Below are 9994 nucleotides of genomic sequence, written 5' to 3'. Positions count from 1 at the left end.
CTTTTTTTCTTCAGAACTTTATAAGCAATACAGTACATAGTAGTTGGGTTCATCTTGACAAACTCATACTTATAAATCCTTGCAGTCTGTTGGGGAAAATGTAAATTGATATAGTCTTTATAGAAAAAGTATAGAGTTTCCTCAAAAAATTAAAAATAGAACTCCCATATGATCCAACAATCAAACTCCTGAATGCATATACAAAGGATAATGAAATCAGTATTTCAGAGAAATCTGAACTCCCATGTTTATTGGAGCATTATTCACAATAGCCAAGATAAGGAATCAACCCAAGTCTCCACTGAAGAATGGATTAATAAAGAAAATGTGGTGTATGCACACAATGGAATGCTATTTGAACTTAAGAATGATAAAAATCCCACATAAATATAGTTATCTGATACCAGACAACGGTGCCAAAAACATACATTGGAGAAAAGATAGCCTTTTCAACAAATAGTACTGGGAAAACTGAAAATCCATATGTGGTAGAATGAAACTTGACCTGTCTCTCACCCTACACAAAAGTAAACTCAAAGTAGATCAAAGACTTAGGCAAATGCCAGAATAAAATGTAGGCCCAACACTCCAGCAGGTTGAAACAGAAACCAACTTTCTTAATAAGACTCCTAAAATTCAAGAAATAAGTCCCAAATTTTGATGGATGACATCAAATTAAAAAGCTGCTTCACAACAAAGGAACAATTAAGAGCATGAAAAGAGAGCTAACAGAATGGGAGATCTTTGCTCTCTGCTCCTCAGATAAGGTATTAATATCCAGAATGTATAAAGAATTCAAAAAACTTAATACCACAAAAAAACTCAATATTAATTGGATAAAATTACTCAACACAGGCACTTCTTAGAAGAAAAAATACAAATGGTCGACAAATATATAAAATAATGTTCAACATTTCTAGCAACTAAGGAAATGAAAAACAAAATTACAGTGAGGTTTCATCTCACCCCAATCAGAATGGCAATTATCAAGAATACAAATAACAATAAATGTTGTATAGGGTGAGAGACAGAGGTCAATAACAATAAATGTTGGCAAGAATGTCGGGGAAAAGATACACACATACTGTTAGTGGTACTGCAAATTGTGCAACCACTCTGGAAAACAGTATAGAGATTCCTCAAAAAGCTAGAAATGGAACTATCATATGACCCAGATATCCCACTCCTTGGTATATATCCCAAAGCTCTATAGTCAGCATATTACAGAGATGCAGCCACATCAATGTTTATAGCAGCACAATTCATGATAGCCAAGCTATGGAATCAAGCTTGGAACTAGACACTATCTATCACGTTAAGTGAAATAAGCCAGTCCCCAAAAGGTTGAATGCTTTCTCTGATACATGCAAACTAATCCAAAAAAGGAGAGAGAGAGAAAGGGGGGGGGGGGAGAAATAACAAAAGGAAGAAAGAAGAAAAGAAAGAAAGGGGGGTGGGAATTCCATCAAAATAGATGAAAGCTTAGCCGAATGGACAAAGAGGGTTGTGGAGAAGGAAGGAAGGATGGACTAAGGAAGAAGAGTGGAGTGAATCTGACCTAACTTTCCTATGTACGTATATGAATATACCACAGTGAATCTCACCATCATGTATATCCATAAGACACAAGTTAAAAAAAAAAAAAAAAACTTTAAATAAACAGTAGAAAGAGAAGTAGAGTGGAGGGAAGGGAACAGGGTGTGGAAGGAAAGAAGGGACTGAATTAGAACACATTATATTCTATGCTTTTATAAATTATGTAAAACTGAATCCTAATGTTATGGATAACTAAAAGGATCGATAAAATGATGGAAATACTGTCATGTGTGACAAAATACATTAGCCTGGAAGACTTTATTTTATTGTGAAATAAGCCAGACACAGAAAGACAAAATACTATATGATTCCACTCAGTAGTGGAAGCTATAAAAGTCTAACTCATAGAAACAGAGAGTGAATTGGTGTCAACCAGTGGCTGAGGGTGGAGATATTAGGGGGAAAACACACACAAAAACACAGCCTGGCTCTGGTTGTTATTAACTGAAAGGCTTAAGACAAATGAAGAGGTTTTAGTCTTAGTTTCCTCATTTGAAAAATGCAGTAAATAAAATATATTCCAAAGTGTTATTATAAGTATAAAATTAAATATACTCAAAGACTGGTTAGCCTAAGTAACCAGCCATAAATAGAAGCTGCTACTATCTAATAATACTAAGTCATTTAACCTTAGAGGTGTAACCCAATTCTCTCCCTTTGCATGCCATTCTTTTAGAATAGCTGGCTTATCCTTGCACTCTCATCCCTTCACAATTTAGCTTTCCCTCTGTACCTTAACACTTTGTGTTCTCAATCTCTATGAAAATCATTTTCTCAAAATTCATCACATGTCAGAAATCCAAGCTCTAGGGTTTAGAAATGAATATTTCAGAATCTCAAGTCTTACCTAAATGAGGTTTAATGAAAGACAATGTGAGGGATTCTCAGAATGAGACACAAATAACAGGTTAGGAAATAGAGATAAACAACTGACTACAAGATGGCACTAATTAGTCCTGGGTTAAAGAATCCAAGATGGAACTGATAGCTGGAATGTCCAGCAAAAACTCTAATTCCACAAAGCAAGACCAGGAGTTAGTGCAGAATGAAAACAGATGGAGCACTAAAATAGGTTCACGGCAAATGCATCCTGAACACTATATTTGGCACACAAAATTCTTCATATACATTGGTTTGAAATATTTCTGTTGAGTTGGGAGCATTACCTTAAGGCAGAAAAACTGAGACAGGCACAGATCTTTCCTACTGGTTAGAGTAAGACCATTGCTTTCTGTGTGCTCTCAGTGGAGGGTTTTCTCTTAGTCTGGGATGTGCCTGAAAAAAGTCTTTAACTGCCTGGGTATACCTTAGATCTAGAATCCTTCTTTTTATGTTGCCACAACCTGAGGAAGATCTATTTTGCTATTATTATTATTACTATTATTATTAGACAGGAGTACACCAGAGGGAGGGTAAAATCATGATAGGTTTCTGGCAGGAAGGGAAAGTGAAATAGTGTGTGCATCTATGTTGAGTGTGTGTGTGTGTGAATATGTACATAGTATGTATGTATATTAAGTTGTGCAGAAATAAAAAGAAGATCTATGATTTATTTTCTTAGTTCCTGGAATTAGACAAGAAATTGCCCTCCAAAATATGTTCAAAGTGTCTTCACCTGATAACATGCCTAAACCACCTTTCACATTGTATGCATTTATAATTCATGACTATAGAGTGGGATTGGTGTGAAATAACCACACATTTGCAATATGACTGTGTGTCAAGAATCCTACTCATTTTACCATCTAACTAGTCTATGAAGGCTGGGGACAGGGTTATACATTGGGATTGAATAAATAATAAATAAATGAGTTGAACTAAAGGTACTGGGCACTATATGTAGGTTATGGGAGATAGAATGAGATAAGAGAAAGTCTTATCCACGAAGATGTGTTTTGCAGATTGGAGTGGTGACCCAGCTGAAATTATGGAGATAGGGGCAAATCAGAGAGAAAAAAGGAAAGGAGAAGAGACAAGAGGAGAGGAGAGGGAGAGAGAGAGGAGAGGGGAAGAGAAGAGAGGAGAGAGAACAATGCTGATACAGAATAAACAGCAATGGAAAGATGTTCTGGGAAGTAGATAGAGTGAGGATTCTGCATAAAACAACCAGGTTACCTTAGAATTCAACTATAACACTTAAAGTATTCTCTGTGCTGATGACTCCAAAATTGGCGTCTCCATCTCCACTGAGATATATCAAGAACCACACTTCCAAACACTATATTCTAGTTTAAAATATTCCTGGTTGTCAGTTTTTGTCATAGCAGCTCTCAACTTTCTTTGTAAGTGTATATGCATAAAGTCCATAAAAATGAAAAAACAAAAAACCCTTCATAGTAACATCCAGAAACCAAAAATAGCAATAATGCAAGAGTTCAGGAAGAGTTTCTACTAAGTTCAAGGTCACTAGAGTTAGCTTGTTGAATGTAAATACCAACATGCAATTGACTTTGGAGATCCAGAAAAATCAGTATATCTACTGTCATGAAAAAAATGGAATATACCCCCTATAAATATCCTATGAACCGAAAATTTATGACAACTGAATAACCTGGTGACTGTTCTCAAACACTTGTGTTCTGCCTTTTTTATATTTTTATTTATTTATTTTTTAAATTTTGAAACAGGGCCTCACTAAATTGCTGAGGCTGACTTTGAACCTGCCTCCTGAGCTGCTGAGATTACAGGTGCACACCACAGTGCTCAGTACCTTCTGCTTTTGATGATACCAATATACACTGTTACCTTTCTCTATGTTATTCAAAAACACATGGCAAGGTTTCTACAGCATAGCATATCCTGAAAGCCATTGTTGCATAAGTAAAATACTTCAGGAAAAAAAAAAAAAAAAAAGAGAGAGAGAGAGAGAAAACAGCAAGAATCTTAGTAGTGATGTGGATTGGAGGTGGTGGCTCCAATTTAACATTAGCAAGCCAGGCATTTGATAGAAGAACCCACCTAAATCTGGCTTGATAAATATATGGCAGACAGTGAAAACTGGTTACAATAATGCCTATAACCCTGCTTTAGTGTCTTAGGTCTAGAAAGAGCTGTTCCTAGCCAAAGTATAGTACTCTATCTTTTGTCAAATGTGAGGAGCAAGGGGCAGTCCCAAGAGCGAATGTCAAAGCATAATGTGTCACAAGGTAAAGGCCCGATATTCCCTGAGACTTAGGGTAAAAGAATCCCTGGAGAATGTTGCTCTATAGGAATCAAAATATTCAGAAGTCTGCTGGGTTTCCTCACATGCAGGTGAGAAGGCATGATACATAAATATCTTCCAAGCCCGCTTTCATTTTTCTGTTTTGATGTAATTTAACACTTGTGTATCTCACCCAACTTCCTTCTCATCTGCATTCCTACCTTTGCCTGTCATCCGGTAGTTGTCCTACTTTAGCTCATTCTCTTTCTATGGTTAACTTTTCCAACAGAACAACTAATTAAACCATCTAGAGTTGATGAAATTCTCCATTTGCATATGTTTCAAAGTATAATTCCTTTAATAATAAAAACTGTGCTTTCATTTCCCTTAGGGTCTTGTATCAGCACCCTATGTGTAAAACAGAATTAACTTTTTTAATCCAATTATCTCTACTTACTCATGTCTCTATCATTGTAAATGGTGCTACTCTTTTCCCAGTTACTTTAAAACACACAAGATGAAGTGTTAGACTCCTCTTTGATTAGCCCCTATGTTACTCACTTGATTCTTTTATTAATTATTGTTAAGCTGTTATAAAAACAATTATTTCTTCTACCCATGTATTTGGATATCTTATGAGCAGGAGTTGAGCTTTTAATAATTTTCATATTATCATGTCATTAGAGGCAAAACCCTTTTTTTGTTTTACTTATTTTTTTCTTCTGTTAAATATATTCTGGTTTCTCCTCCCCACTTATTAGCATGAGTTATAGATAGCTGCTCTACATTGTTGATATCCCTTAATATGCTTATAGTCACATAAAATATACTGTATTGTGTATATGAATTTAGCACACATAAGTAATTATTAACTACAGAACTTATTTTGCTTATTAGCTTTTTGACTCAGTACTATTTTTAAGATCTCTGAATGCACAACAAAGACAGTTTCTTGTTTCTGATTGCAGCAAATATGATATATTCTAGATTTACCTCATTTTCCTTATCTATTTCCCTGGTGATAGGCACTGAGATTGTTTCCACTATCCTGAAAACACAAATATCTTTCTATAAGTCTTAGCACATACACACTTACAGAACCACACAATGCAGATATAATATAAAGTCCATCAGGGAAACCCTTACAAGGGTAGAAATAGAGAATGCACAGACCCCTGACTCCCACTGCCCCACAGTGTAGCCTCAGCACAGATAGGTTATATGCAGCATGGCCAGTGTTCCCGAGGAAGATCACCCCTGTAATGCTCTACATATTTATAGAATTTAGTGTAAGTAACATCTAAGAGGATTGTCTTGTTAGACAGGCAGAGCTTTGGCCCAGTAGTTTAATCGGAGCGTTCTGCTGTGGTACTCAGACTTGCTGAACCAGCTCAAGATGAAATTTAGCATCAAGGGTTGTGTTTGTATCACAACAGCCCAGATGAGAATTTCTCTGATATATACAACCAGGGGTGTGTATGGTGTGTGTGTGTGTGTGTGTGTGTGTGTGTGTGTGTGTTGGGATATAGATATTTTTAATTTTACTTAATATTGCCCCACAGTATTTCTTTCTACAAAAGCTGTGCTAGTGACACCCTCATTAGCAAAACATGAAATTTCTCATTTCCTTTAATTTCACCCAACTTTTCTGTTATCCCACTTTTTAGATTTTTCTCAGTCTGTTGGCCTGAAGTGATATTTTATCATTTTAATTTTCTTCTCTCTGATGCCCTACTGACTTTGATCATATGTGTGAATCCTAACAGCCATTTAGATGTCTCCATCTTTATTTATTTATGTTCTTTCCCCATGTGTAATTTGAAATTTTAGCTTTTTCATGTTGATTTGCGTAGGTTTAGTATATTCCAGATCAGTTCTGTTCTTTAAAACTTTCTGTGGAAATAATGGGAAAGTTCTTTCTATATCTGTACCACTGAATATGATAGGCATGAGTCTCACATGGCTAGAGAATGCTTAAAATGTGGCTCATACAATTAAGGAACTGAAATTCAATCTATTTGAAATAAATTTAAATTTAAGTAGCCGTCTGTGACTAGTGACAATGTATTGAACAGTGTAGTTCCTGATAGTACCCTGGCCTAGTTTTAGAGATTGTACATACCTTCTTTCAGTTTCATATTTCTATTAACTTTGTCCCTAGTTGTAATTTGTTTAATAGAAACTCTAAATTCCAATGTCATAAAATCCATAAAATTTCATCATCTGGTATTCAATTTTTGTTCTTTTTATGGAGACATTTCCTTTCTCTATATTCAACAATGTTTCATTTATTTATGCTTTAGTTTTTATTATATCTTTTTTTCCTGATTGCTTTGGACTGAATTTACTTGTCTTTCTTTTTTCTTTTTTCTTTTTCCTAATTACAATACAAACCCTTATTTAAATAAGGGGAAAAGCTATTGTACAAATACCATTCTTCAGGTGTAGCCTGCAAAGTCATGGCTCTGGGTGCTTAACTCTGTAAGCAAGTGCTTCTATAAATTCTTAGGTTTAGAGATAATACCATCTGGATACCTTTGTTTGAACCGTGCAACCACATCTGGGTCTAGTAGGTGGATCCCATCCAGCTGGTCTCCAAGGGTGATCCAGTTGGGTTGTACATTGTGTGGTCGTCCAAATAACTCAATCTTGCGAGTGCCAGGGGACAGTCTCTCAATCATGCCATAAATTTCATCTGGTTTATGACTAGTGGAACGAACCTCAGCTACAATCACATCATAATCCAGACCCTGGTTGAAGCCTTGAGGATTTCCTTTGACACCAACCAAGCAGTGTTCCTTCCCATGGTTCAACCAGAGGCCTGTATGACCAGTTCGAATGATGCGCTGAAGTTGATTTGTCTTCACCCGGATAATTTCATCTACCCGTTCATAACCGCAGTGGTTAAGACATTCTCTGCCCAACTCCATAGCCCTGCCTGTGACCCAGAGGAAAAGAAAGCCATCATCCTGCAGTACTGGTATGTTGAGCCTGCGCATCTCATCATCTGTCAGGGTCCCATAGGGCAGCTCCATGTGAATATCCCAGGGTGGGTCAGCCATCACAACTGCAAATTTGCCCAACATGCTGACGTCCAGGTAACAGATATCACAACAGATCCACGGAGGTGGAAAGAGTCGATCTGCACTGGAGTCACCTCCAACACTCTGTGTAAGAGCAAGCTCCTGGCTTGGTCTATGGTCCTTACTGCCAGGACCCTCTGGATCCACACAAGCATCAATTTCATAGTGAACATATTTACAGGTATCCATGTAGAAACATGTGTTAAGGAAAGAGCAATCACCTAAAGATTCATCAGTGTGTTTATTGATAATTCGTCTGAAATGCAGCTTGCTACAAGGTCGATCAGTATCACTGGCTTTCATGCACTCTTCCTTGGTCCCATAGTCACAAAATTCTTGTACTTGGGCCCGACCTCATGAACGAAACTTTTCAACAATGGATTGTTCCTTCACTGTTGTAGTATTTAATAGTTCTAGGATCTCCTGACTGACCTTTTTTGCTCTGTTGTTCCTTAGTGGACTGTTGGTTCAAAAGGCTTTCTATTTCCAGATCAACATCTGAGGCAGCATGTTTTCTTGATTTCTTGGCTGACTCCTTGGCTGGTTCTGATGCTGAAGAAGTCAGGCCAGAGGCTAAAGAGCTGGCAAAGGCAGCTACTGTAGTTGAGTCCTGTTCTGCACGCTGCTTCTGTCCTGCAATAGTCCCAGCTACCTCCCCAGGACCTTTCTTTTCTGCCCCTGCAGCTGTCATGGCAGAGAGCTTGGAATGGTCAGCATAGGTCACAAGAGTGGGATGTGCATCATCTTGTAGGAGCTCTCACTTTACCTCGATCAACTCCTGAGCTGCAAACTTTTGTAGGAGGCTTTCCACCCCATCTTGAGTGGCAGGGGCATCTGGCGGGAGATAGCAAGACAAATGGATACAGCATCAGTGGGCAATGTTAAGGTCAGATCAGAGAGGTGATGAAGCAACTTCTTCTCCAACTCAGGGTCTGTAGCTAATTCAGGAACTGCTGAAGCTGTGCTTGGCTTAGGGCCACCAGAGGTGGGTGCAGTAGGTACTGGACTATCACTATGGAAGTTTGGGGATAATGCTGCCTCTGGATTCCGTAAATCTTGCTTATGATTCCTTTATGTTCTGCTGACTGGAACTTTTGCAAACAGAACTAAATTCCTTGTTTTGTTTTGTCAAAGAGGAAGGGTCACAGAAGCACTTTGAAGGTCCAAGGCTGTCACATTCTTCTATGCTGCAAAAGAGGCTCAGGGGACTATAATAGTGATGGGTTCTCCAAGTGCCCCGAGTCCTGCTTCCGCCTCCACTGCAGCCTCTCCTGAAGCGAGTCCAACTGCTTCTTGTGGGCCTGGATAGAACTCCACGTGTCCGACATCCTGCTCTCGCAGCTCAGGCTGCGGTGGACTAGTTCCTCCCAGCCCCTTTCTTTTTTCTTAAAGAGGAATATTTGGTTATTTATTTTACATCTTCCTTCTTTTATAATATAGACATTTATAGGTGAATTATCCTCTAAGCACTGCTTTAGCTACATGATTTTTTTCTGTGTTGTGTCTTCAATTTTATTCATCTGAAAGTATTTAGTTAGTACCCTGTGATTTCTTCTGTGATTCATTGTTTAGAAGTATATACTATAATTTCCATATATTTGTAATTTCCAAATTTCCTTCTGTGATGGATTTCTAATTCTATTTTACTGTGGTCAAGAGAACATATGTTTTGGGATCTGAATCATTGTAAAGTAGTTGAGGCCTGTTTAACAGTCCATATATGGTGTATCTTGAAGATTGTTCCAAGTGCCTTTAGAAGAACATATTATCTGCTGTTGTTGGGTAAAATGTTTTATAGATGTGTTAGGCTTAGTTAATTAATAATGTCCAAGTTTTGAGTTTCTTTCTTCTGCTTAGTTATTCTATCAATTTTGGGGTTTTGAGATCTCCAATTCTTATTCCATTGTCTTGTTTCTGTCTTGTCTGCAAGCTTTTCCTTAATGCATTTTGCCACTTTGTTGTTAGCTGCATACATGTTTATATTATGTTGCTTTAAAAGCATTTCCCTATCAGAAAATGTTCAAAATCTATGTTAGACTTCACTTTCTAGAATCTTTGCTTTTTAGAACCTCTGCATTTCTAGAACCTCAAAGACTGCCAGGGATGGGAATGTAGGGCTTTCTCAGATCTTAACTGGCAAGAGATGTGTACACAATCCTGCATATATGCATGA

At 37.5% G+C, this 9994-nt stretch overlaps 1 pseudogene across 1 annotated transcript; it reads right to left on the bottom strand.

The window, feature by feature from the left end:
- Positions 1 to 7115: 7115 nt before the first annotated feature.
- On the bottom strand, positions 7116 to 9149 carry LOC306643866 (N(6)-adenosine-methyltransferase catalytic subunit METTL3-like; annotated as a pseudogene). The gene is made up of 2 exons: positions 9054 to 9149; positions 7116 to 8880 (listed from the first exon to the last, which is right to left on the bottom strand). The product of its transcript is annotated as a N(6)-adenosine-methyltransferase catalytic subunit METTL3-like (transcript).
- Positions 9150 to 9994: the final 845 nt, after the last annotated feature.

This window comes from Sciurus vulgaris (genome assembly GCF_902686455.1).
Source record: "Sciurus vulgaris genome assembly, chromosome: 14".
In the NCBI taxonomy this organism is placed as follows: domain Eukaryota; kingdom Metazoa; phylum Chordata; class Mammalia; order Rodentia; family Sciuridae; genus Sciurus; species Sciurus vulgaris.
This window is presented reverse-complemented; position numbering and strand designations above follow the sequence as displayed.